This window comes from Rhinatrema bivittatum, chromosome 9 (genome assembly GCF_901001135.1).
Source record: "Rhinatrema bivittatum chromosome 9, aRhiBiv1.1, whole genome shotgun sequence".
NCBI lineage: Eukaryota > Metazoa > Chordata > Amphibia > Gymnophiona > Rhinatrematidae > Rhinatrema > Rhinatrema bivittatum.
In genome coordinates, this window is record NC_042623.1 from 18,547,890 (window position 1) to 18,573,214 (window position 25,325).

General features: G+C 42.5%; 1 long non-coding RNA gene across 8 annotated transcripts in view; it reads right to left on the reverse strand.

Moving 5' to 3' along the window:
• The window catches only part of LOC115099648, a 266,836-nt gene that overhangs the window by 154,648 nt on the left and 86,863 nt on the right, over positions 1-25,325 (reverse strand). For 6 of the 8 annotated variants that reach the window (XR_003858834.1, XR_003858835.1, XR_003858832.1 and 3 more), the window contains exon 3: positions 18,698-18,854. This is a non-coding gene — a long non-coding RNA (uncharacterized LOC115099648). Of the gene's footprint in view, positions 1-8,747; positions 8,911-18,697; positions 18,855-25,325 lie in introns of all 8 variants that reach the window. The other 2 variants (XR_003858837.1, XR_003858838.1) reach the window with 1 other exon arrangement.

Below are 25,325 nucleotides of genomic sequence, written 5' to 3' on the forward strand. Positions count from 1 at the left end.
TAAAGAAACAGAGCAGCTGCAGGGCTGCCACAGCACAGGGAGCCTCACACGTGAGACAACGACCTTTTCCAAACCATTTTCACTGGTAAGAAGCTAACATGCAAGTCTGCTTTGAAAATTAATGTAACTTATGTGCACGTTTACCAGCTTCTTACCCGGGCTGTTACAAACCACCCCCTTAGGCTATACCAGAAAGCACGTCATTGCTTGCAGTGCCAGTGGAAGGGTGTCCAGCCATTCTAGGCGGTGATGTTATCACTTGATACGTCACTTTCTCTCTCAAATCGCACATGACAAACGCACTCCAGCTCCGTGTCTCACCCGAACCACTTCTCATCTCAAAATTGCCACCCTTACTGGCTACTCTGCTGCCCCGCCCACTTCTGGTGGCCTAGGCCACAGCCTACCTCGTCTAAAGCTTCTGCCGGCCATGACTGCTTGGTGCTAAGTACTGTGACATGACCCACCTATGTGACTGGTGAACTGCAGTCTTTGGAGAGAGACTTTGCTTCATCAGTAAACAAGGCGGCACAATCTCACGTAAGCCCAACCCTTAGCTAAGTGGGATCTTCAACACAGAAGGGAAGAAGAACATGACAACAGTCATCAATGAGCAAGAAATAGGTTTTTGGTAGGGAGACCACTTTTTTCCCTGTTGCTATTTTGCTAAAGAATAGTAAAAATAGCAAGACAAATCAAAAACCATGGAAACAGGCCTTAGGAGGATGGAAGTTAGACTCTACCTCTTGAAAAGGCCATGGAGCAAACCTACTATTCTGACAATAATGTGAAATAAATATGCGGACTGAACTCCATATCATAGCCTTGCAGATCTTATCGAGAGACACAGAATTGACATTTCGGGCCTTGACATTGCCTTCTAAAGTCATTCCTGACCAGGCATAACAAGAGGCCTCCCAACTAGAAATGATGCATTTTGTTACCACCCTATGCAGTCTATTGAGATTAAACAAAAAATGGTTGGGCTTTCTAAGGACTTCATTTTGCTTGGAGGTAAGATGGCGGTTCTTTTACAAGGCAAAGCAGGGATAGCTGCATCATCCTCAATGGCATTAGGCCTTGGGAAAAATTTTGGAAGTACAGTTGTTTGATTAAAGTGGAAGGTGGACACAAATTTTAGGTGGGAACTTGGAATGCATACAAAACATTACCTTATGATGATGAAATCTAATGTAAGATAGATAAGTCACTAGGACCTGGAGTTCAGAGTCTGAGGGCTGAAATGACCACAACCAAAAGTTCACGAGAGTTATGAGGCTCAAACGGGATTTTCATCAGTTGAGTTAAAAATCACGTTTATGTCCCATTACACAGTGAAAGGCTTAACAGGAGGCTTCAACTAAAGCAAGCAGCACATGAAAATGACAACCTAAAGTTGTACAAAATAGAGTTTCCTTCTACATTTTGGTGCTAAGCAACAGTCTCACGGAGACGAACCCTAACAAAGTTGGTTTTGGGGCCAGACTAAAAAGACAGAAGATATTCAACCCATTTTTGTGTAGGTCAAAAAAAACCAAAACAAAAAACCAAAACAAAACAGCATCAATGACCCAGCTCACATATTGAAACCATAAAATGTTCTAGTGGAATCCTTTCTAGAAGTCAGAAGCAGCATTCTAGAAACCAGGATGATTTGAGACTCTTGATCAAAAAATAATGAGCGATTGGATTACATTTACCTTCTTCAACATCCGGGTCATGAGAATTAGAGACTGGATGTTGGGTTGCACAACCACCACTGGCTTTCCAAATAAGGCTTGGGCAAATCAAACAGATTTGTTTTCTGAGGAACAGCTCCTACAAAATCGGAAAAGTCTGACTGGCTGCGGACCCCTTCTGTCACCGGCTGCGCTCATCCCCGGAACTCGACACCACCTCCTGCCTCCTCACAGCCTTTGAAATGCTGCCATGCTCCTCTGTCTTCCATAGGCACTTGCCTATTCTTCAAGGCCTTGCAACAGGAAACTCTCCAGCCAGTGGCCAATGACGACATCTCGCAGCTGGGTATTTAAACCCCAGTCACGCAATGAACTATGCCTTAGCAACAGGTCCACCTACTGCTGTTGTAGTGTGTGTGTTGCTTGTTCCTACTCATCAAGCCCATCCTTGCCTCTCCAGGCTGCCTTGTCCAGACCAGCCTTACCTCAGTCTATCCACTCTTGCCTTGCCTTCCCAGCCATCCCTCTGTATCAGTCCTTCTTGCTTCATCCCTACCTTCTCTACAGACTGACTTCTGGATCTGACCCTTGACTGAATATCAACTACTCTTGATTGCCGCTTGCCACTGACCTCTAGCCTGAATACTGACTACACCTGCCTGCTACCCACTACTGACTCTTTGTCTGGACACAGACTATTCTTACTTGCCACCTGCCTCTGACCCTTGCTTGGCCCTGGACATTTTGTTGCCACTCTCTGAGAGACTCTTGCAAAGTCCTGCTGGTCCCCAGAACCCAAGGGCTCAACCTGTGAGGAATGGGGCTGCTAAATTTGAAGCCCTAGACCAATCTCCCTCCTGAAAACCTCCACCAGCTGTCGATGTGGGCCTACAGGGTTAGTCCCATAGGCTGCATCAACCACTCCACAGCAGCATTTGTTACAACAAATCTGTCATGACCAAAAAAAGGAGATCTGAGTATCATATAGTTACTCGATCCCTTATAAGTTTTATCAAGGAGTTCACTATTAGGTATCCTGAAAGATATAGAAACAGAGAAACATGATAGCAGAAAACGACTGTATGGCCCATCCCATCTGCCCATCCATCCAATTAATTTAGCTTTATAATTCTCATCACTCTGTATTTATCCCATGCTTTCTTGAATTCAGATACTGTTTTTGTCTCCACCACTTCCACTGGGAGGCTGTTCCACACATCTACCATGCTCTCTGTAAAGAAATATTTCCTAAAACTCCTGAGACTACCCCCTTTCAACCTCATCTCATGACCCCTTGTTCTAGAGCCTCCTTGCCATTGAAAAAGGCTCACCTCTTGAGCATGGAAACCTTTGAGATATCTGAATGGCTCTAACATATCTTCCCTATCTCACTTTTCCTCTAAGGTGTACATTTTTAGATCTTTAATCTATCCTCATATACTTTAGAATGAAGAACACCGACTATTTTAGTAGCCACCTTCTGGACCAACTCCATCCTGTTTTATCCTTTTGACGGTGCAATCTCCAGACTTGTACACAATATTCCAAGTGAAGTCTCACCAGGGACCTATAAAGGGGCAATATCACCTCCCTATATAGGTCCCTGGTGAGACCTCACTTGGAATACTTGTACAATTCTGGAGACCACACTTTGAAAAAACCTACCCCAAAGAATGGAGAAGATGTCTGCATTAAATCTGTTTTCCTTCCACAGCAGAAGACTGCTACCTTCCTGCTCAGGAATGAACACACATCCACTGCAGGTATGCCCCACTAGAAGACTTTTAACTTTATTTGTATATGCATTTATAAATCAAAGCACTTATATAATACTTTGTATAGCAATTTAATGAAAAAAAGGAGAAAATCAGGAATACAAAAAAAAAAATAGAATGATATACAGTCAACCAATACTTATTTTACTATTCCTTAATAGCAAGAAAAAGGTAAGGGAAGCAAAGAAAATGAGAAGCATATGTAGCCTTAAAGAAAAGCCATACCAATGGTTTATAGCTCCAGTATCGACTATAATCAAGCCTACTGGGCTACCAAGGGAGCTGGAGATGACACTAAAACTTTCGTTACATCAATAAAGGATCCGAGCTGCTCAGAAGAAAAGAAAATAACTAGCTGAGTGATATCCAACACAACATTTACAGGGATAACATAGCATAAAGGTTGCGCTTAACTCTAGCACCTCCTGTCTAAGAAGAAGAAACCCTCTCCTCTACTCCTGAGTAACTATTGAGAGATCAGGAAAGATGCATATAACTTGGCCATGAAAACTGGAATGGAGATTACGGAACTAAAGACGACATTACTTTACTAAGGTCCCCATCAGTAACAAAAAAAAACAAGCAAAGTGGCATGATCAATGACTTCATATCCAGAAGTTTCAATAAGCTGAGCAATATTCAAAGAAGGAAAAGAAACAGAATGGGAAGGAGGCAAAAAATAGCCTTATTACTAGAAGGCAGTGAATCATAGGGAATTTTCAATATGTCTATGAAATATCTCCTCAAAGTCATTAAGGGAAATTCTCCCATAACCTTGGAAAAATTCAGAAAACAAAAATTCGAGCGACGTGATGAATTTTCAAGAAACTCTACCTTCTAGAAATAACAGTCCGCTCTTGAATTAAATTAGCCTGAACAGTGGCCATTTTTGCCAAAGCTTGCTGAATTCCATCAGTCTTGTTATCATGCTCACTCACTTTACATTCATGAAGAGTAACCAAGGGATCCAATGTAGAGAAAAAAGTATCCAACTTACTGATTACTGAAGCAAAAACCTGGCCAAATTGAGACATTAGCTCCCAGAGACAGTCCAGTGTTACATCAGTCTGCTTTATGGAAGACTGCAACGATTCACCAGACAGCAAAAGGCAAGGAAACCTGGGTCTGGGGCTTCAGAGGATTTCCCTGTCCTTGGAACTACCAGGGGCACCGAAGAAGAAAAGAATGCTAGCGAGGAAGTCAAATCCAGCCTCCCTCCAGATGAATCGCCAGGCTCTAGTCCCTTGTCGGCCCCTTCCCACACAGCCAGCAATTCTTCCTGTGCTGCAGCGATCGTCAAAAGAAGTCACATCCAGATGCCAGCGGTAAAGCTTGCAGATGGGGACTGAGGGAAAGCTTCTCCGTCAACCCCTCACATCAGGGACTCCACCACCTGACAAACCAGGAGCCAGATTCGCAAAGGATATTATCAACTGCTGTCTTTGAGACAGGTGGTCTCAGGGAGATAGACCATTCCTTCCCTTTTACAGTTTGGAACCATGTCAGGTAAGAAACACCAAAGAAACACACAGGGTAGGAGCCTAGTCTAGGAACGACTCATGGAGCTCCACGTGACAACAGTTTGTTGATAACCTGTTTTCTAAAAGCCTTTGGACACTGTAGTATTGCCCTGAACTCAAGAATATTTACTTATAAATATTTTCCCTGGAAGGCGCAGGAGCCCTTAGTGTGAAATTTTTCTAAGCAGGTTCCCCAGCCCAGCAGGAATGCATTCATAGTGAGAACTGTTTGGGGAGGAAATCCTTGGAAGGACAATCTCTTCTCAAATTGGAATGGGAAAGCCATTAAAACCAGGAGTCTGAGCTCTTTTCTTAACAGATGCAATCCTGAAATCTGTGTGGCTTGATGCCACGCAACATGCCTTATATGGCGTCACACCAGCGGAATCACATACACAATGGAGGCCCGTCAAACTCAGCATTCTCAACATGGATGTTTACTGTTAGTTACTTATTTATTTCTATTTATTTCTATTTTATTTATGTATTTATTGTTATTATCTATTTATTATTACTTCTTAATTGTTAACATTATTATATATATTTCCCTGTTATTTGGATTAACCATGTTCATTGTAAGCCTCTAACTTGAAGCGATATTTACTGTTCATTGTAAACCGGGGTGATATGTATATTATACAGGAACCTCCGGTATATAAATCCTTTAAATAAATAAATAAATGGACAAAGTTGATGTGTACTGACCCTGCATGATCTCTCCTACTGCAGCCACAGTATCAGTGGCTCTGTTTGTGGGGAAAGTGGCCATGGTAGGAGTCATTTAGCAGAGCCCCAATCAACTCCAGCTGAAGTAATGGGTTTAGATGAGACATGGGGTAATTGACGAGAAACCCTAGAATCCAATTTCCCGTTACTCCATGCCATTGAAGCAGAGAGCTATGATGGAGTTATATCAAGAGTATGAAGGCTTATTGGATAAGGATAGTAACTCTGCACCAGCAAGTTGCCCCCATGCATTCTTATCTTCATGTTCGTCCTCTAGCCTTTAGGGATCCTCAGTGTCTATCCTATGCCCTGTTTTTAAGTGCTAGCCAGCAAAGTGTTCTCTGCAGGATCTGCACTAGGCTGCGCTGAAAGAACAAGCTGGATTGGTTCTCCCTCTCTTTTCCAGTACTTTGGTTGTTCCCTGCAAGCTGTACATCATGGTTTTTTTCTACCTTTTTTCTGCATTAAAGAACATCAACTGAAAGTGAAGTTATTGTGTGTTTAAGACTCTGACAAATGAGCCATGAAAAAGCTAGGCATCTGGCGAAAACCCATGGAGCAAAGTCAGAAAGCAGTGGGTGGGACTGGAGAAGCAGTGTTTCTCCCACCAACTGGAGAAACCTCCCGCAACTTGTGTGCATCTCCATGCGGAAATAGGCCTTCTCGAGATCCAGTGAACAAACCACTTCTGAGTTTAAGAGGGATTTTCATTTTTAAACAATATTAGCTTTGGTTCCTAAAAATTTAGTTTACATTCCACAGACTGTAAATTGTTATTTGAACAAATGTAGAAGCTCTCAGGTATTTCTGGTATGCCAGAGATTATTTTTCACCACACGTTTACTGAAAAGCATTCATATTTTTCATTTAATGCCATCTGCTCTTTTCATAAGCAAATTCATTTTTCACATGAACCAACAGTTCCGTCATTCACTGTCAAAGGAACCAGTGACAGTTTTCGATCTAATCACAGCTGGAGAGCTTATCTTATTTAAACTGAATTGAATGAATTATCAAAAGAACTCTACGTCGTTTGATTTCCCACAGTTGTACTAATCTGGCAAAAGGGTATGACATTTTGAAAAGGTTGAGTTTCACGTTCAGGATCTCTCACAAGCTATCCAGCTCAATGAATATTTGGGTACTTAGCCGGATACCCTATTATCCAGCTAAAATGGAGCCAGATAACTTAGATGTGTTCTGGGGCATTTTGGGGAGAAGTTATGTTAGCTGGATAATATTCAGAGGTAGCTGGAGAACTTATCTGGTTGGGCCAAAGGGTGCACCACTGAACACACCTCCAAAGTTATTCGGTTAAGTTTATTCAGCTAAGTTTGCTCTCTGGACATTGAGTATGGATCTTGTTTTATTTGCCAAAGGTGGGGAGAATGACTTCTAGTGCACCGATCGCCTTATCTTAAAGAACTGCGGTGAAAAAAAGGCAATCTTCTCGTCAAGTCAGGTGAAAGAACCTATATTTTAGATTTCGGAAAGTTCCTGCTGCTGCTGGAGCATTTCTATACCACTTATTGGCATGATCTTGTCCCGCACTCTCCAGAAAGGGAAAGATAAGCCTATGTCACCAGAAAACTGGCACACTGTGGGTGTTACATCCTGTGCTGGAGAACAATCCGATTCAAAGAGATATTGCCAGCCAAGCAGGCACCTTTACCTGACTGGAAGAAGTCTGCACTCATGCCAGAACCAAAATCCAAGGATTCCAGGCACCTTGCTGACTAACTCCGAGGGGAGCGATAACAAGAAACTTTCGTCCCGTGAGAAACCTATGTGCACCCACAGAAAAACGCATTGTTGTACGGGTAGAAGTACATATATCCACAGCCTGCATACTTTTACCTGCTGAAAAAAATGGGCAGCAGAATTCCCCAGGGAGATTCCAGGAGCAAATCTCTGCACAGAATTTCTGGTGCACACTTTATTCACGGCTTTGATGCAAGCGCAAAGTATGTGCCAGCCACATTTTCTTAATGATTTTCCCTTTGAAAATCCGCTTGCAGTACCCATCTGCGGGCAGACGCATTAGGGCCTTTCTTTTTTAAATACGCAAGTCTATTCTGTGCAGGTCTGAAATATTACATTATAAGTTATATTTAAAAGATGACTGAGGGCCGATTCTCAACTTGGCTACTATGCTATCAGACAGAGTAGTTTCCGAACCAATTTTAACAGGGCTGTGCTTCCTGCTGCTGCCGCCGCTCTTTTAATTTTTTATTGTAGATGTACTGGGGCTAAAATTAAAAGGCAACAGAAGGAATAAGACTGCCACAGAAGGGAAGGGTCATGTGTGTAATAGATTCTCCCTTCTCTGCATCCCCGCCCAATCCTAACAGGGTTTGTAGTTCATGAGCTCTGCCATGATACCAACTGGGTAGTCAAAGTCCAGCTGGCAAAGTGGACCAAAATTCAGGAGGTAATCTGGCACTCTGGGTCCGAGTTATCAAGCGGTTTCATAATATCCCATGCCTATGAGAAAAGCCCAGGCTCAGCCACTGACATGAACATACGATGCTGACTAGAAAGCACTGACCATGTTTAGAGAGGCAGCACTCAGAGGATACACGCCATAAATTACAAGAGTGGCTTCATAAAAAAGAAATGCTTATTTCTTTCTGCGTATCAAGGGGAAATTGTCAAAGAGCCTGCATAATTTTCAAAGCGCATGCACACGACAAGTCCACTTTTGAAATTTCTCCCACCCACTCTGCTGTGCACGAGTTACACCTTCCAAAACGTATGCACACATCTTCCCTGAAAATCCAAAAGCACGCGCTGAAGTCCAAATCCTGCCCCAACTGCATCCCTGGGAACGCTTCCGCTCAGTGCGGGGAAACCTACGCCCAAACATGACGTGGGTGTGGAGCTTTACCCTGGCCAGACCGGATGGGCCATGTGCATTTTACTATATCTGACAGACGGCTTTGCAGAAGGCTCTCTCTATTCATAAAGCAGAAGCACCAAAGCTAATTTATATTCCAACCACTAACCTAAAATATGTAATACATATAAATCAAATGAACCCATCCCACTTTTGCAAATGCCCCATCAGAAGTTTCTTTTCTTCACTTGTACTCGGATGATTGCTAAGTAATGACTCTTAGGAAATCCCCACAGGCAATCGGCAGGAGACATCAGTTCAGAAGTTTAACATCACACATTCACAGTCAGCGTCTACCAGTCAGATATCAGTTCCTACAATTTAAACAAAACAGACTTCCGCTGAGTAACCAGGCAAAAATATTTATCACACACCAATCTACAAATGCAATTATATTGCTGGAAATTATATAGTTGTAATAAAAGATAGCCAAGTTTTTTCCAACTATTTTGTAATTCAACAAAAAAACCTAAAGGTCAAATGTTCACGTACTCAAACATTTAGGAGGCTGTAGTAGCTGCTGGAAGCCCAACTGATAGAATTATCTCCAACACCATAGCTGCTGGTTATATTTTTCTATAATAAAAGTTAAGAATTGGGCTCATAGAACAGACACAAAGATTTTCTAGAAAATAAAATACTGGTAATGCAAAAGAAAAATATCAGTTCAATTATGGGACTGACTTTGAGAAGTGCTGAATTGATGCAGTCATTTTCTTCCGGTTCCTCTTCCTACCCTGATGCTGAAACTGTAAGACTCTCCTAAGAGAAGACCACATCTAATTGTTAGTCCTGGGGGAATTCTGCACTATTGCGGAGCACAGAGTTTGCACAGAATTTCCCCCTGCACAGAAAATGGCAAAGGAGACCCCGGCATGCCGCAAACAGAGCGCGCACCATTCATAGCGAAGATAAAGGTCCTGGTGACAATGAATGTGTATAGAGAGGTGTGTGTGAGAGAGGAGGGGTTGTGAGAGGAGCGGGGAGAAATGAGAGCGAGCGGGGGTAAGAGAGCAGGGAGGTGAGTAGGAGGGTGTGAGAGAGCAGGGAAGGTGAGAGACCACGGGGGTGTGCTTGTGTGTGTGAGAGAGATTGGGAGCGCAAGTGTATGTGAGGGTGCTAGCCTGTGTGAAGGGATTGTGTATGTGTGAGACAGAGCCTGTGTGAAGGGGTGCATGAGAGAGAGACATAGGTAGCCTGTGGGAGGATGGTACGTGTGAGAGAAAGGGAGCTTGTGTGGGTGTGTATGCAAGAGAGAGGGCCCTGTATGAGGGGATGTGTGTGCGCGAGAGAGTGAGGGAGCCTGTATGAGGGTGTGTATATGTGCACTAGAGAGAGGGAGCATGTGTGAGAGAGAGGGAGGAACAGAGGGAGCCTGTGTGAGGGGCAGTACTGAGAACGGGGTCAAACTCTGGGAGTGGAGAGAGTGGAAGGGGTTGAGCCTAGAGGTGGAGGGGAGAGATACTGGCAGGTGGAGGAGTTGGGGCCTGAGAGGGCAAAGTGGCTAGGGGAGTAGGGAGAGAGAGTGGCAGGGACACTCTTACAGTGAATTTCTAGGGAAATTCTGCTCAAAATATTTAAAATTCTGCATCTTTAAGTAATAACTTTTTCTGTATTAAATTTAAAATGTAATTACTTAAAGACAGTCATGTAAATTGTGTTATTTGACCAATATAAAGTTCGCAGAATTCCCCAGGAGTAACTTGTCAGCCATTCCACCCTTTGCCTAAAATGTTAATCCGTAGCGACACTGTAAAAATAAATAAATAGTTTGGCATCAGAAGAAAAGATGGTTAAGCTGAAGAGTTTTGTTTCTTTGACAACATTTGCCAAATTCAACTAAATGGTCTGCTTTTGTTGTCTATGTGGAGGTTTACTGATTGAGGGCATCTTTCTAGACGGCTTTATTTCCAAAATGTGTAAGGCTGAAAAAGATTTGAAATGCTTAGAGTCTGTCTAAAGAATATTTGTAAGGTAAGCTCGCAAATATGGGCCATCTTCCGAGAAACGGGCCATCTCCACAAACCTCAGGAGAGAAAAAAATAAAACGGTCACATTAATGGACAAAAAAAACCAAAAACCACCTAAGCAAATGTATGGCTTATGATTTAACACAGACACCTACATGAACTTTCCTTCATTTTCTCTTTTTCTTTTCATACCCCCACTCCCATGTCTGATAAATAAAAAAAGCACTAAAAATAAGAAATGTTCCACAGAAGCCTTTTAGCAAGGTACAATAATCTATTTTCTGTTAATCTGCTTTACTACTTTTTATATAAAATGATAACAGAAGAGGAGGTGAGTCACCAAAAACTCCGTTTATAGGGAATATTAAGTGCTGCTCTCTCACTCCTACATCAATCGCAGGGATCCCAAGCAGTGAAATTAAGCAACGTTTGTCATCCGCACTTACAGGAAAGTAAAAAGGAGTCGGTAATCCGTGCAGAGATGCACAAGCCCCTCCACCAGACCTTGTGACACACAAAGCGGCACATGGCATCCACACCCCCCTAACGCAACCTGTGGCACATTCACTCCACCCCGGCTCCCCAGTCAAAAATACAGCAACACCGGCAGAGGCTTCAACCCTAACTAGCTGTATTTGCACCTCTTTTACAGGCATTCAGATTTCAAGGACTTTACATTTGCCTTGAGTCAAATCTAGGGTCTACTGGCTCAGAGTTCCTTAAGGACCCCCATTACAAAATGTAAAACACAAAAAGGTGGACTGTAGGGGAGGTGCGTTTGGGTTCTTCTTGGTCTCTCTCCTAGTCTCCATTCCCCTTCTCCCAACAACCCACAAGACAACCAAGTTCCTGTCAAACTTCCTTTCCCTATTGATATTTAAATTTCGTTAAGGATAAATTCCTCTGACTACTGCCACCACCCTTGTCCTACTGCTTTGCAACCTTGCGATCTTAATCTCTGAATGTGGTTATTCTTAACGTCAATGGTCTTAATCATTCTATCAAACGGAAAAAGAAGGGAGGCGTGTGAAAGTTGAATGCTGATGTCGTGCTTCAGGAATCTCACTCGCATAGCAAGGAATTAGGTGGAGAAGAGTGGGTATCCTAAGAAAAAATGCTCTCCTCTTTAGGAAGATATGTTAAAGTGAATCACTCATTTATATTCTGCTTTTCGGCCCTTCAGAGCGGATTACGTTCAGGCACTGTAGGGATTTCCCTATCCCAGAGGGCCTGATTCATCGAGGCATTTCCCCGTAGGCACAGAACGGGAGGAAAGTCTTAGCGAATCAGGCAGCAGCTTTGAACCTGAGGCAACAAAGGCTAAAGCGATTTGCCCAATGTCACAAGGAGGGGCAGCGGGATCCGATCCACGCTCTAACCACTAGACTACTCCTCCACTTCTGTGGGGGGGAGGGGGGGCAAAGATATTTTATTTCTAAATATATATGCTCCAAAGACAGAGTCACCAGATTTTTTTAATTTTTTTTTTAAAAGACTGACTGCGAAAATGTTTTTGGAACAATGAGACATACCTGCCATTGTTGGAGGAACTTTAAGCCACCATTAGATCTGACCCTAGACTGGTAGTCTGCTTATAAACTTATACTATCTAAGTCTTTCTGTGTTTTGCAGGATTTGCAAACTGAACTTGAGTGGATCCTTGACGCCTTTTGCATGGAATGGAGAGGAATGTACTGCCTAGGAGCTAGAACATTCTCCCAAATATGGTGTCAGATCATGCAGCTATTACGTTTTCCATTTCACCTAGGGGGGTACAGCAGAAATCCCCCATATGGAGAGACTTAACCTGGCTTTGTTGGAGGACCAGGCTTTTTGGCTAAGATGACTGCTATTGTACCAGGCCAGTTATTTGGGATGCTTTTAACACCATCATGAGGGGCAAATTATCAATTACGTTGCACATAGGAATTAAGGAATATAATGCTGAGTTTACACAGTTTGTGGGGGAGATTGTTTTGTTAGAAGCACAGCATTTTCAAAATGGTAACCACATGATCCTTATGCAATTGAATAAATTAAAATATCAGTATAATAATCTGTTGAGGAACAGGGAAAAGTATTTTTAAGCAGAAAGCTAGATATTATGCTGAAAATAATGGTTTGGCAGGCTTCTGGCTCAGTAACTGGTTGTGTGGAAGAACCTATCATGGATTCGTGCTATCAGAGCTAACCAAGCTGCTGTGGTTACACAAGACTTTGAAATTTTACACATCAACATTATAATAATGCATTGTACACCTCGGAGTATAAGGAGGGGTGGTAAACTGGGATTACCTTTCTGGCACAATTGCAGCACCCTAGTTTGTCTGAGGAGGACAGGAAGTTTCTGGATCATCCCATTTCTGAAAAGGAGATTTCATCTGCTAGTAAATCTTTTCCTACACATAACACCCTGGGCCCTGATGGGTTCAATATAGAATTTTATGAAGCATTTGGATCTTTGCTGCTCTCTAAATGTAGTAAGTTATTTCATTCTTTTTATGAGGCTAGGATGGTAGTTTCTTGGAGGCTCTTACTGCACTTTTGGAAAAATCTGGGAGAGAGATACTTTGTGCAGACCTACAGACCAATTTCCCTCTTGAATGTGGATTGTAAAATTTTCTCCAAAGTGCTGCCATCTAGATTTAATTCTGTTTTGGGAGGGTCTCATTCATCCTGATCAGACCGGGCAGATGTACTTTTGATAATTCTAGTCTATTTCATAATCTCATATCTGTGGCTCATCCCTCATGCTTCCTACCTCTACCATAAACCAACTCCTGCAACCCAAGAGACGCCCTTCCCCCTTCTCCTACCTTGTCTCCAGTTACCAAAGATCTTTGCCTAGGAGCTCACGTTTGAAATGCAACAACTGTAAGTAGAATTTATACAATAAATAATTTCAAACTTACAGAATCTTTGTCTTGAGGACTGATTGGAGAGAAAGTTTAACTGCCTGGATAGAAAACACGGATGTTTACCTGATCCAGAACAATTGTATTAATTAGTAGCAAGGTGTTACACCAGAGTGGGATTTTCAGTCTAACCTTCCCATGAATCCTTCTTGCCTTTATCCGGATTACAAAGAGCACCATACGTAGCTACAACAGTAGCACTCAAACTTGGGAAGTTTCATACCTGGTAGCAAGGATAGTGGCACAGGCATCCCTAAATCCCTCTAAAACAACTTAGTCCAAAAGCCAACGAATAACATATCTTACAAGAAATGCCTTATGATAACTAAAAAAAAAGGCAGGGAAATTAACCCCTCCTAATTTATGCAATGTAATCTGGGAAGCCTTTTTCCACAATAAAGGCATCCATAATCTATCCACTTTAGCCTAAGGAGAAGAGTGGGAAACAGTTCTTGCTCAACAGATTATGTTTTAAGTATCTTAATAGAATCTAACCTCCCCCCACCAGGCGAGATGAAGAGGAGACCACGTAAGCAGAGTATCATCCAACAACTCTGTGATCTGCAACATGATATCCTCTAGCATTGGATCTGCATCAGGGATAAAATGAATCCCTAACGGGTCAATTGTCAAAACCCGGTGCTAGCAAGTACTGGGAGATATGAGCGGGGCCAGGCCCTGGGCGCACCGAGCACATTTTAGAAACTGCCTGGGCACGAGCATATCTGCCGGTATGCGCAGAGGTGCCGGACTGTCTCAAAGGGACAGGCCAGGGGGGTGGGGTCGGAAGTGGGCGACTGCCGACACGCAGAAATGGACCAAAAACATTTTTTAAATGTAGCCCGTTGTTACGGGCTTAACGGCTAGTTTAAGCATATGGAGTGGAATTATATGTTTAGAGACCTAGCCTGGTTTGGTTGTGGGGACGGTTTCATCAGCTATGCTCAGATTCTGTCTTGCCCCAGCTGAGAATCTTTGTAAAAACTTTCAGCCTTAAGTTCCATCCTTCCGGCAGGCTCGACTAATGGAATCCCGCTAACGTGCTTTTCTGTTGCTGCAGTTGAATAATGGAACCGTCTACCTGATGATTACTTTATTTACAAATTGATGTGTTGCATCATTGAAAATTCTGAGTCGCTCACAATAAAACATATATATTAGTTAAAAAAAACTTACAATAAATACAAAATGTAATTGCCAGGTTCTTATGGCCTGGATTGGCCACTGTTGGAAACAGGATGCTGGGCTTGATGGACCCTTGGTCTGACCCAGCATGGCAATTTCTTATGTTCTACAGCTAGGTCTTCCTCCTCCTTTAACCTGCACTCCCCACACTTATCCTAGACCCTTCTAACACTTCCTAGATGCTTGGACATTTTTTTTTATTGAGATTTACCCTTCCTCCGTAGCAGAAGTAACTTTACACTCAAATACACCCGGGTGCACGCCCAGGCACGTAGGCACTTGCACACACATCTCTTGGCTCCAGCCTGCCCCTTTTCTTCCCTGATGTGAGATATTGGCGCACTGGTACTTGTGCGCGCGTGTGGGCAGCACAGAAAATCGGGTGGATATGCGCATGTAGCACATCTCCCGATTTTGGCGCATGTCCAACTTTTAAAGTTCACCTTTAAATCTATCTAGTTAATAACAGTTTATGGACTTCCCCTGAAACTTGTCCAAACTTTTTTTTAAACCCAACTATGCTAACTGCGTTAACCAAATTCTCTAGGAATGAATTCCAGAGCTTAACTGGGCGTTGAGTGAAAAAGAATTGTATCCAATTTGTTTGGAAGGTACTAATTGCTAACTTCATGGAATGTCCTAGTCTTTGTATTTTTTGAAAGAGCACACAGATTTACATTCACCCGTTCTATTCCACTCACGATTTTATAGACCTCTATCACAGGGATGCTCAAACCGGTCCTATGGCCCCCCCCCCCGGTCAGGTTTTCAGGAGTATGCAAATATTTCTCATGCATATTCATTAGGGATGTCCTGAAAACCTGACTGGCTGGTGGGGCCCATAGGACTGATTTGAGCACCCCTGGTCTATCAAATCCCCCCTCAGCCCTCTTTTCTCCAAGCTGAACAGCCCTAACCTCTTCAGCCTTTCCTCGTAGGGGAGCCGTTCCATCCCCATCATTTTGTCATCCATGTTTCAACTGAAGCCACTGAAGGTACTAAGAGGCCGGCAAATCATATTCCTGGGCCAAGGCATCAAAGGAAAGCAGTGGGCCTACATCCATAATATGGCCCAATGTCCAAATCCCTTCAGACTGCCACAGTGGCCACTTAATCACTGCTTTATTAATTTACAGTAAGGAATTATGTCACAACAGAGCGCGCCAATTCATTATCAAAAGCACTTCAAGCTTTATGAGTAGCAGCTATTGTAGGGATTGAACAGGAAGATTTAGGGAGTTTCATACTGCTCCACTGGTAATTTCTGAAAATCAGAGCAAGGCTGTGCTGGCATTTCCTCAGCCTCCAAGCAAGCATCACCCTGACACCAAAAAGGACACGAGGAACTGAAGGCTGGATATCCGAGAAGATTTTACAAAGCAGGGGCTGCACACCACATTTATTCACCAAAAAGAAGAGAAAATAAACATATATCAGGATAATAGAGAAGGGCATCCAACCCAAAGAGGAAACGGATCGAGCAAAAGTTTGAGAAATTGTATTTCTGCTTTAAGTATTACAGGGCAAAGAACCAGGACTGAAACCCCCCCCCAAATAAAATAAACACCCCCCGCCCCGATAATCTTCCATCATCGTGCAAGTATATAATTAACGTTATTGGAAATCTTTAAAAGAAATGCCGGGTGCCAAGTTATTTTTACACATTTTATTACAGAAGACTCAAACATCTTTATGCAAACAGCTTTAAAGTAAAAACACAAAAGCAAACTTAGCCTATAAGCTTACCCTCGCTTCGTGAACGTCAATACAGTTTAACACCCAAGTGCAAATCTAACTTTACAAAGTGCATTAAGAAATACTCATGAGCAGCCCCGCGCAGCAGAAGTTACCGATGTCAGCGGGGGCAACCAGGGGAGGCGCTCAACGCAAACCTCAGTCGATTTCCACTGGGACCCTAAACAGAGTGCTTTCTCGCTCGGTCCACTCAGGGTACGCACGATAAAGGTGGCAGTCCCAGAAGGATGGGGCAAATTCTCAAAAGCTTTAGGTGCGTAACACTGGAAGTTACATGTGTAAGCGGCATGTTCTCGCATAGGGGTAGATTTTAATAGAAGCGCGCACACGAACGCGCCGATTTTATAACATACGCACGTGTGGCATACGCAGGGAGGCCTAATCTTAGAAACATGCACGCGGCGACGAGAGCGGGCCTCTCCCAGTCCGCTCCAATTAAGGAGCAGACTTCCCAACCCCCTACCCATACTCCCTCCCTCTTCCCCTCTCCTCCCCACCCTCCCATACTCCCTTCCCGCTTCCCCTCTCCTCCTCACCCCCTAAACCCATTGTCCTACCTTTTATTTTGTTGCTTACTGCTCCGTTGGAGCAGAAACAACTTGCACGCGCCAGCAGTCCCCTTCCCCGGCACAGCAGCACATGGCCACTCTACCGGCCGCCTCCAGCCTCGCCCCGTCCCTTCGGCCTGGCACTTGTGTCTGTGAAAGGAATTACACGCATGGCCGGGCTCCTTTGGAAAATATGCGCAGTGCGCGCAAGGCCCGGCCACGCGCGTAACCCCCGTTTTTTTACGCATGTGGTTGATTAAAAATTCGGCCGATAATAAATAGTATTTTGCAAAAGCCTGCAGTATGCGTGTGCTAGCAGGGTCAAGCGTAAATGTTAAAAGGGGAAAAAAGGGGGGAGGGGGTCAGACGCTCACCCACAAGTTGCTATTTTAATGTACGCAGTACATTACCATAAAGTTTTACACTTACTAATGGATATCTAACTTGCCCTCTGTTTCTGAGTGGGATTTTTGGGTGAACCGATGGGAGCTCAAGGTGAGGTGAACTGGTAATTTCGAGCAGGGACGTATGTGGATTCTGCACAGACTTTCTAAAATGTCAGCTTTTACATAAAAATGATGGTGCTGCTCATGTGCTAAAAACATTACACAGGAAGCATGTGCATGTACTTTTATGAAAGCATGAGTTTCCCTGCATTATAAAAACACGTGTGCAGGCTGAAATGGGACACGTGTACTTTCGGGGCACAGATGTGTGCGCTATTTTACGAACTGTGCAGCACACTAAGTGTGCTCACTTATGCAGACCTTTGGAAAACTGGGCTCATTAGGGATGGGCATTCATTTGAAAGGAATGCAGTTTTAGGAACAAGGCTATTTGCGTTTCCATTTGAATGGAACGAACCAAATCAGTGTCAAACCCCCAAATTTTTGGAAGCATGCATGTACAGTGTGTAATTGTACACACAACTTCCAATGCGCCTGCACAAAGCGCTTTCTGTGCAAGCCAATATGCCCTGCGTGAACAGATTTCAGTAAACAAAACACAAAAAAAATCTCCACATCCCTAATATACATCGCTTAGCAGCCCCTGGCCCTCCCCACGTCCCCTAAACTATTATTTCACTGCCAACAGCTGACTGTGCCCGCCTGCATTGTTATTCAAAATGTTTACATTACAGTATATTTTCTGCACGCCAAATGCAGCTTTCTAGTTGAAATGAAAAAACAAAATGGAACGGTATTAAGTTACCCTGCAATAAATGTTAACATCGATGCTGTTGTAAGGACTAATGGATCTATTAATTTCAGCACGTCGTCCTTACACAGGATCGTATATCAAAATTCTAGTGCTACATAATAACGGGGCAGATTTTAAATCAACTGTACGTGCGAGAAACGGGGTTACGCGCCGAAGAGCCGGGCCCAGATAAAGGGGCAGGGCTGGAGGCAGCCGGTACAGCGACCATTTGTCGCTGTGCCGGGGGACGCGCGCGCCGGCAAGTCGCTTCTTCTCCGGAGGAGCAACAACTTAAAAAAAAAACCATAAGGTAGGGTAGGGGTAGGTTTAGGGGGGTGGGGAGGAGAGAGGAAGGGGGAAGGAAGGTTAGGCAGGGGGTTAGGGAAATGCCGATTACGTAACATGTGTGCACATGTTATAAAATCGGCGCGCGCACGTATTCAAATCTCCCCCTAAGCATAAGAACTGCATTACCGTACCATGCTGAATATTATATGCTTTGACGCAATATGAAACAAAACCTTGTACCTTTAGTTGCCTTGAAACGTGGAGCTGGTCTTTCCTTACAGGCTGTGAGTATTCCTTGCCCCCCCCCAGCGGCACGGCATCTGGCTCGATGGAAGAGCTGTTCTCCAGCCACACAAGCAGCAATTGGCTTGACCCCTGCAGCGCCATCGTCTTAGACCTGCAGCAGAAATGTGCAGTACTCTGTAAATATTTTTTTACAATGCTGAATTCCAAGGGTAAAGTCCGTGACAAAATCATGAGCCTTCAATTCTTGAAAAACGGAAATAAAACCACTTTCCCAGCTGCAGTCCTAACTGGAGTTTAATGAGGCTACCTTCCCTACACACCGGGACAGCTGCAGTACCTTGCTGGTATTTCCTCGTTGCAGTCTGTGGGAGGTTCCGTGTGCCCCTGGGTCCAATACATCAACACTGCCAGAGAACATGATATTCTCTGCAGTGTACACAGAGTTTGTCCTTTGGTAGTTAAATGGGCAAAATTGTGAGAGAATGCCAACGCTGAAAGGATCTACCTACACCACTGGCTGAGTTGCATGGGGGTCAATGCTGTTTGTTAACTTCAAGCAGGCCCATGGAGGCATGAAAAACTCCTCTATGACGTAGGTTCATGCATCGGGATGTCCGACTCCTTTTGGCATGATGTGATTTATATTGCATGCGTTTTCACATAAAGCTTGATTTACCCAAATGCAGAAAAATGTATGGCCAAAAGTTAAAATAAAAAATATCTTGCAGTCGAAAAAAATAATAATCACTTCTTAAATTAGAAAAAGAGTCAGATTAAAAGGGTCTGCGTATCTTGGAAAAGTTTCAAAAAAAAACAAAACACAAAAAAACAAACAACTCCCTCTTGGCATGGCTTTAGACTGATTCTCTCTCGGACACAACAAACGCTGCAACTTTGGCTAAGGAAGTGCACAGAGCTCACTCTCGCTCTGACGTCAAACACAAAGCAAGAGCAAGAAGCCAGAACCACTTGTCAACATTGCCTCATTTTAACAGGGTCCACGGCACTTATGCACACCAACTGTATAAGAAATCAATGCGGGAAAAAGCTGATTTATAGACTTCTTAAAAAAAAGCAAACAAAAAAAAAACCCCACACCCTGCACCCTCTATCAATGAGCAAGTGACACCGTTTTCAAAAATACTCAGATTGGAGGCGCACTCCTCTTTTTGTTACTGTATGAAATTGTTCCTGTTCAAGAGCAAAACTATATTAAAAGTATTTAAACATTCACTTTAGGCCTGATTTTAAACGGCTGGGCCTTGCGCGCGCTGCGTGCATTTTAAAAGGGGCCCAGCTGCGCGTGTAATTCCTGCTACGTGCACAAGAGCCGGGCCTCTGCAAAGGGGCAGCACGGGAGGGGGGGGGCGTGTCGGAGAGGGGCTGGAGGCACCCAGTACAGTGGCCATTTGCCAGGGTGCTGGCACGCACAACTTGCTAATGCTCCTTTGGAGGAGCAAAAAAAGATAATTACAAAAAAAAATAGGGGGTACCTAGGGGAAGGGGTAGGAAAGTTCTCTCCCAGTCTGCTCCTTAATTGGAGCAGACTGGGAGGGAACTAGGGAAGCCAGACGATGCTTCGCCGCGCAAGTTTTGTGCAACTCTGCCGCCCCCTGCGCGCGCGTCCAAGTGTTCGCATCAGGTAGCGCACGTGTGTATTTTTTAAAAATCTACCCTTCTGTGAGGATCTACCATGGTCATGGATCTGAAGATAAATAATCTACTTTACATTTAATATTATAATCAATTCACTGTACAGTAACGAAAGGACAAAGGCGCAAATCTCACATCCCCCTGTCTCCCACAAGTGTTTTCAGAGCTATAAACATAGATTTTCCAGCCTCTCTGGAACTTTATTTTTATTAGCTGAGAGATATATATAAAACTTTGAACTGTGTAGCGCTATTTACAAATTGTTAAGGTTTTAACATAAACAACATCAAAATGTAATCATTCCTCACTACTCAGAACCTCGTTTATCACAATAAAAAAAAATTCCTTCACAAATCCACATCCCTCACTAAAAAAAACAAATATTTACATAGCATGTAATATTAATCAACTCTTGGACAAACTACTCAGACGAGTCAATCTCCGAATTAAGAAAAAAAAGAGGACAGGAAGATAAGGAGACAAAAGCCATTTGCAGGAGGTCAATCCACAGCAGCCAGAAAAGGTGCCCCAGCCTTATAAAATAATTGCATTTTATTTTTTTTTATTTGTGCTGTACGTTTTTCACAGAGACCACATCCCAGACTCCAGCAATCCATTAAAAAGTTTGATGGATTGGGATTTTTCTCCCCAAAACGCCACTAAAGAATAGCAGCAAGCTGCTGTAAGTAAATGAGAAAACAATTTTTCTCCACCGGATGCTTAGGAATCACTGGAAGCCCTAGAACCAACCCTCAGGGTCCCAAGGTAGACCCAGACCCAGAATGCACTGTGGAAATTGTTCTACCATTTTCCCAAACTCAACAATTGTAGGATAGGGCATGGTGAATAAAACAGAAAAATGTCATAATGCCTCTGTATCGCTCCATGGTGAGACCACACCTTGAATACTGTGTACAATTCTGGTCGCCACATCTCAAAAAAGATATAGTTGCGATGGAGAAGGTACAGAGAAGGGCAACCAAAATGATAAGGGGAATGGAACAGCTCCCCTATGAGGAAAGGCTGAAGAGGTTAGGGCTGTTCAGCTTGGAGAAGAGACGACTGAGGGGGGGATATGATAGAGGTGTTTAAAATCATGAGAGGTCTAGAACGGGTAGATGTGAATCGGTTATTTACTCTTTCGGATAATAGAAAGACTAGGGGGCACATTTAAAATTAAGCGGAGAAAGTTCTTTTTCACTCAACGCACAATTAATCTCTGGAATTTGTTATCAGAGGATGTGGTTAGTGCAGTTGGATAAGTTCATGCTATTAATCAATTTTACTTAGGGAATAGCCACTGCTATTACTGGCATCAGTAGCATGGGATCTTCTTGGTGTTTGGGTACTTGCCAGGTTCTTGTGGCCTGGTTTTGGCCTCTGTTGGAAACAGGATGCTGGGCTTGATGGACCCTTGGTCTGACCCAGTATGGCATGTTCTTATGTTCTAGCCCCACTACCTGAGTTTTGTCCCTTTCTGTAATTTTGTATTTTAATCATTATCGGCCGGATTTTAAAAGCCATTTCGATTTTTCTGTTTTTCTGTCCACAATTTGACATCTCCAGATCTATCTGAGAAGCAAACCGATGCAAGAATTCTTTACAGCCCCGGACTATCAGAAATTGAATGGTAAGGAAAGTTTTTCAAGAGGATTACTGGTAATACAGCAGGGGTAGCACCCGAGGCTCTTCTACCACACACTTCATGTGATCCCCCTTTCGTTAATTTTTAAACCTGTGTGGCAATCCAGAAAAACGACTGTGATTGGGAGAGTTGCTCCCTGGAATACCAATTTGGCTCCAACACATGATGAGGCAGCACACCTAAGCATAAAGTCATGATAAGAGATCAAAGTAGCTCATAAACAAACCACAGAGTTGTTTTAATCTTGTGTAAGAGAAAACTTAGAGGGATGAACAAAAGTAGAGAAAAGAAAAGACCATTAATAAAGCAGGATTAAGAGATTATTGTATAAACTGTCAAATTGCACAGAGAGAGTTTTATACACACAAACGCAAAATATCACTTAACCGACCTCTTCAGCTTTTTTCCCTGATGTAAGCTCCCTAGTTGTAAAACCACGGGACAATATTAGTTTATATCCAGATTGCGATAAACTAGTTATTTTCTTTGCAAGTAAAATTAATTCAGTGTGTCATGTTTTGTTTTGTTTTTTGTCAATGCCAGACAGTAACAAACCTTTAACACTTAGACCCCTTCCTCAGAAACGGATGGAATTTATACCAGTATTGATGTCAGAAATTGAACTGATTGTTAATGGATTACATTCGATAAAATCTCAGTTAGATCCATGCCCTTTTAGTTATGTTAAAGGGATGAAGGAATCTACAATGAATATTGCAAAAAAAACATGGTGAAAAGAATAATTGAGTAAAGGTATTATTCCTGAGGTTCCAAAGCCGGCTACGCTTAGACAGGTACGTAAAAATGTTTTATCTTTAGACAATCTTGCAAATTTTTCATCTGGTCTCAAATCTTCCAACATTAGCTAACATTCTTGAAAAAAAAGTGTTATAATCCAGCTTAATGATTATGTTGAAACTGAGAATATATTGGATGAACAGCAGTTCAGATTTCAGAAGGAACATAACACTGAGCTGTAATGCTAGCAATAGATGAGTTATATCGCACGTTGGGATTAGGGAGGGTCAGGTATACGAGTGCAACTGGACTTGTCCGTTAGTCTTGGCTCATCGAGTCAAATGTATCTCTTACAACAACTGTGGCAGTTTGCTTTTGGATGGGTTGTGCTACAATGGTTTGGTTCATTTCTAGAAGGAAGGAAGGAAGAAATGAAAGAGTTCATTTGGGCAATTTCTCATCATCATAGTGACGTCAGATCTGGGTTCCCCAAGTCTCATATCTCTCCTCTATGCTATTTAATTTCTTTCTTTCTACAACTGGAACATTCTTTAGAGAGATGGATTTGTCATATTACATTTATGCTGATGATATTCAGTTTTTTTCCCTTGTGAAAAAGATAGCTTTCCAGTCTCATTCTTTCAGCAATGCCTCAATAAAATTCACATATGGCTTGGAAGCAAAGGTCTTTCTCTAAATGTAATTAAGACAAAATTGTTATGGGTAGGGAAAAAAATAACTCCATCTAATGATTTACATATTTCCATGATGATATGTTGCCTATACTGACTGAAGTACATAGTCTAGGCATTTTGCTAGACTCCATGTTGTCAATGGTAGCCCACATGAAGAATGTAGCAAGGGTGGCATATTATAACTTAGGGAAGTCGTTAAAAGCTCCTCTACCCCCTTCATTGTTCAGGACAGTAGTACAGGCCTAGGTCCTGAAATCACAGTGACTTCTGTAATAGTATATTTGTTGACTGGTCAGTCAAGCTTTTCGGTCTTTGGAGATGGGTCAACATGCAGTGACTAGGGTCATAAGTGGTTTAGTAGATACGAACACACAGCCGATTTTGAAGGAACTCCATTGGCTTCCTGTAGACTAGCGAGCCCAGTTTAAATTATTAGTTGTAATGCATAAGTTACTCCATTCTAAGCACAAAATGCATAGTTACAATGAGGCTGCAGCGATATCAATCAGCAAGATCATTACGATTGAAGAAAGTGAATTGCTCAAGTTACCACCAAATCAAGATGTATTAAAAAAAGAGCTTTCATTTATGGTACCTTTTATGTGGAATGCATTGCCGGTAGATTTGAGAACGGAATGGAAGATAAAACAATTTTGAAAACGGTTAAAAACTTTTATTATGTCAGCATGCTTTTAATATTTGGATGTCTGTTATATATTTTTATGATTGTTGTAACTATAAACTGCCCTGGACCACTGCATTGGAAGAGGAGGGAAATACATTTTATAAATAAAGGTGGTAAGTACCAGAGTGTTTGAAATCTCTTATTACTCTGGATGGTCTGTGCCACACCTCTCATTTCTTTATCTTTTCTGTTCCATCTGACTCTAGGGATTTTGCGGTCAAAATCCATTTTATGAATAATGTGACTTATTTTCTTTATCTTACATTTGGGTCCTCCTACTCTACTATACGTGGACTAATATGCATTGAATTACGCTTTTTTTTTTTTTTTTTGGATGGAAAGAATTTATGCTTTTCGCTGGTTGTTGCTTAAGAAGTAGGTCTTGAATTTTTTAAAATATTATAAAGGAATACAAAAATAATAGGCTTTATTGGGGAAGATTACATTCTTGTACTATCATTGAAGTCATATGTACTATTGTACATAATACATTTCCCTGTGTCTCAAAGGTGTTACTACCCATCTCCAAAAAATTCTGATGTGATACTGTGAGGAAATAAAAGATTATTCTGAAAGGACTTAAGTGAAGAGATCTTTTAAACATACTGAGATCAATATTTAAAACTAAACTTTTAAATGGCTAACTTGGAGTTAGATGGATAGCTTGTGAGTTATCCATCTAAATGGCTTTCAATATTGGCTTCACTGTTTTTGCACTGAATCTCTATTTCTCAACATATCTGCTGAGGGAGTATGTGCTCAATTTATAGAAAAGCACTCCATCACTGTCCGACAAGTTCTAGAACACCAAAAGACGCTGGGAGCTCCCAATCTGCCCTCCGATTTAGCTTGCTAGGGGACAGATTTAACTATTGCGGGCAGTTTATTTTTACAGATTAGCTCAAAAAATTCTGCAACTGTATTAAAAAGTTCTTTCGTAGAAGGCACATGCAGACTTTAGCCCAAATTTCCAAAGCAGACTTAGATACGCAAGTCCACTTTGAAAATTAGCAACTGGGCAGAGAAGCCAGCGCGACATAGGCACACACATTTACACCTGCTAGAGATCCCCGTGTATAGAGCTGGGCAAGATCTGTGAAAATCTCTACACTCAATCCTGTCCTTTCCTTTTAGGGATTCCTGTGATCCAAGCCTCCTATATGGAAGGGAGTGAAAAGGCAGCTAGATTTGTTGCCAAGAATGCCG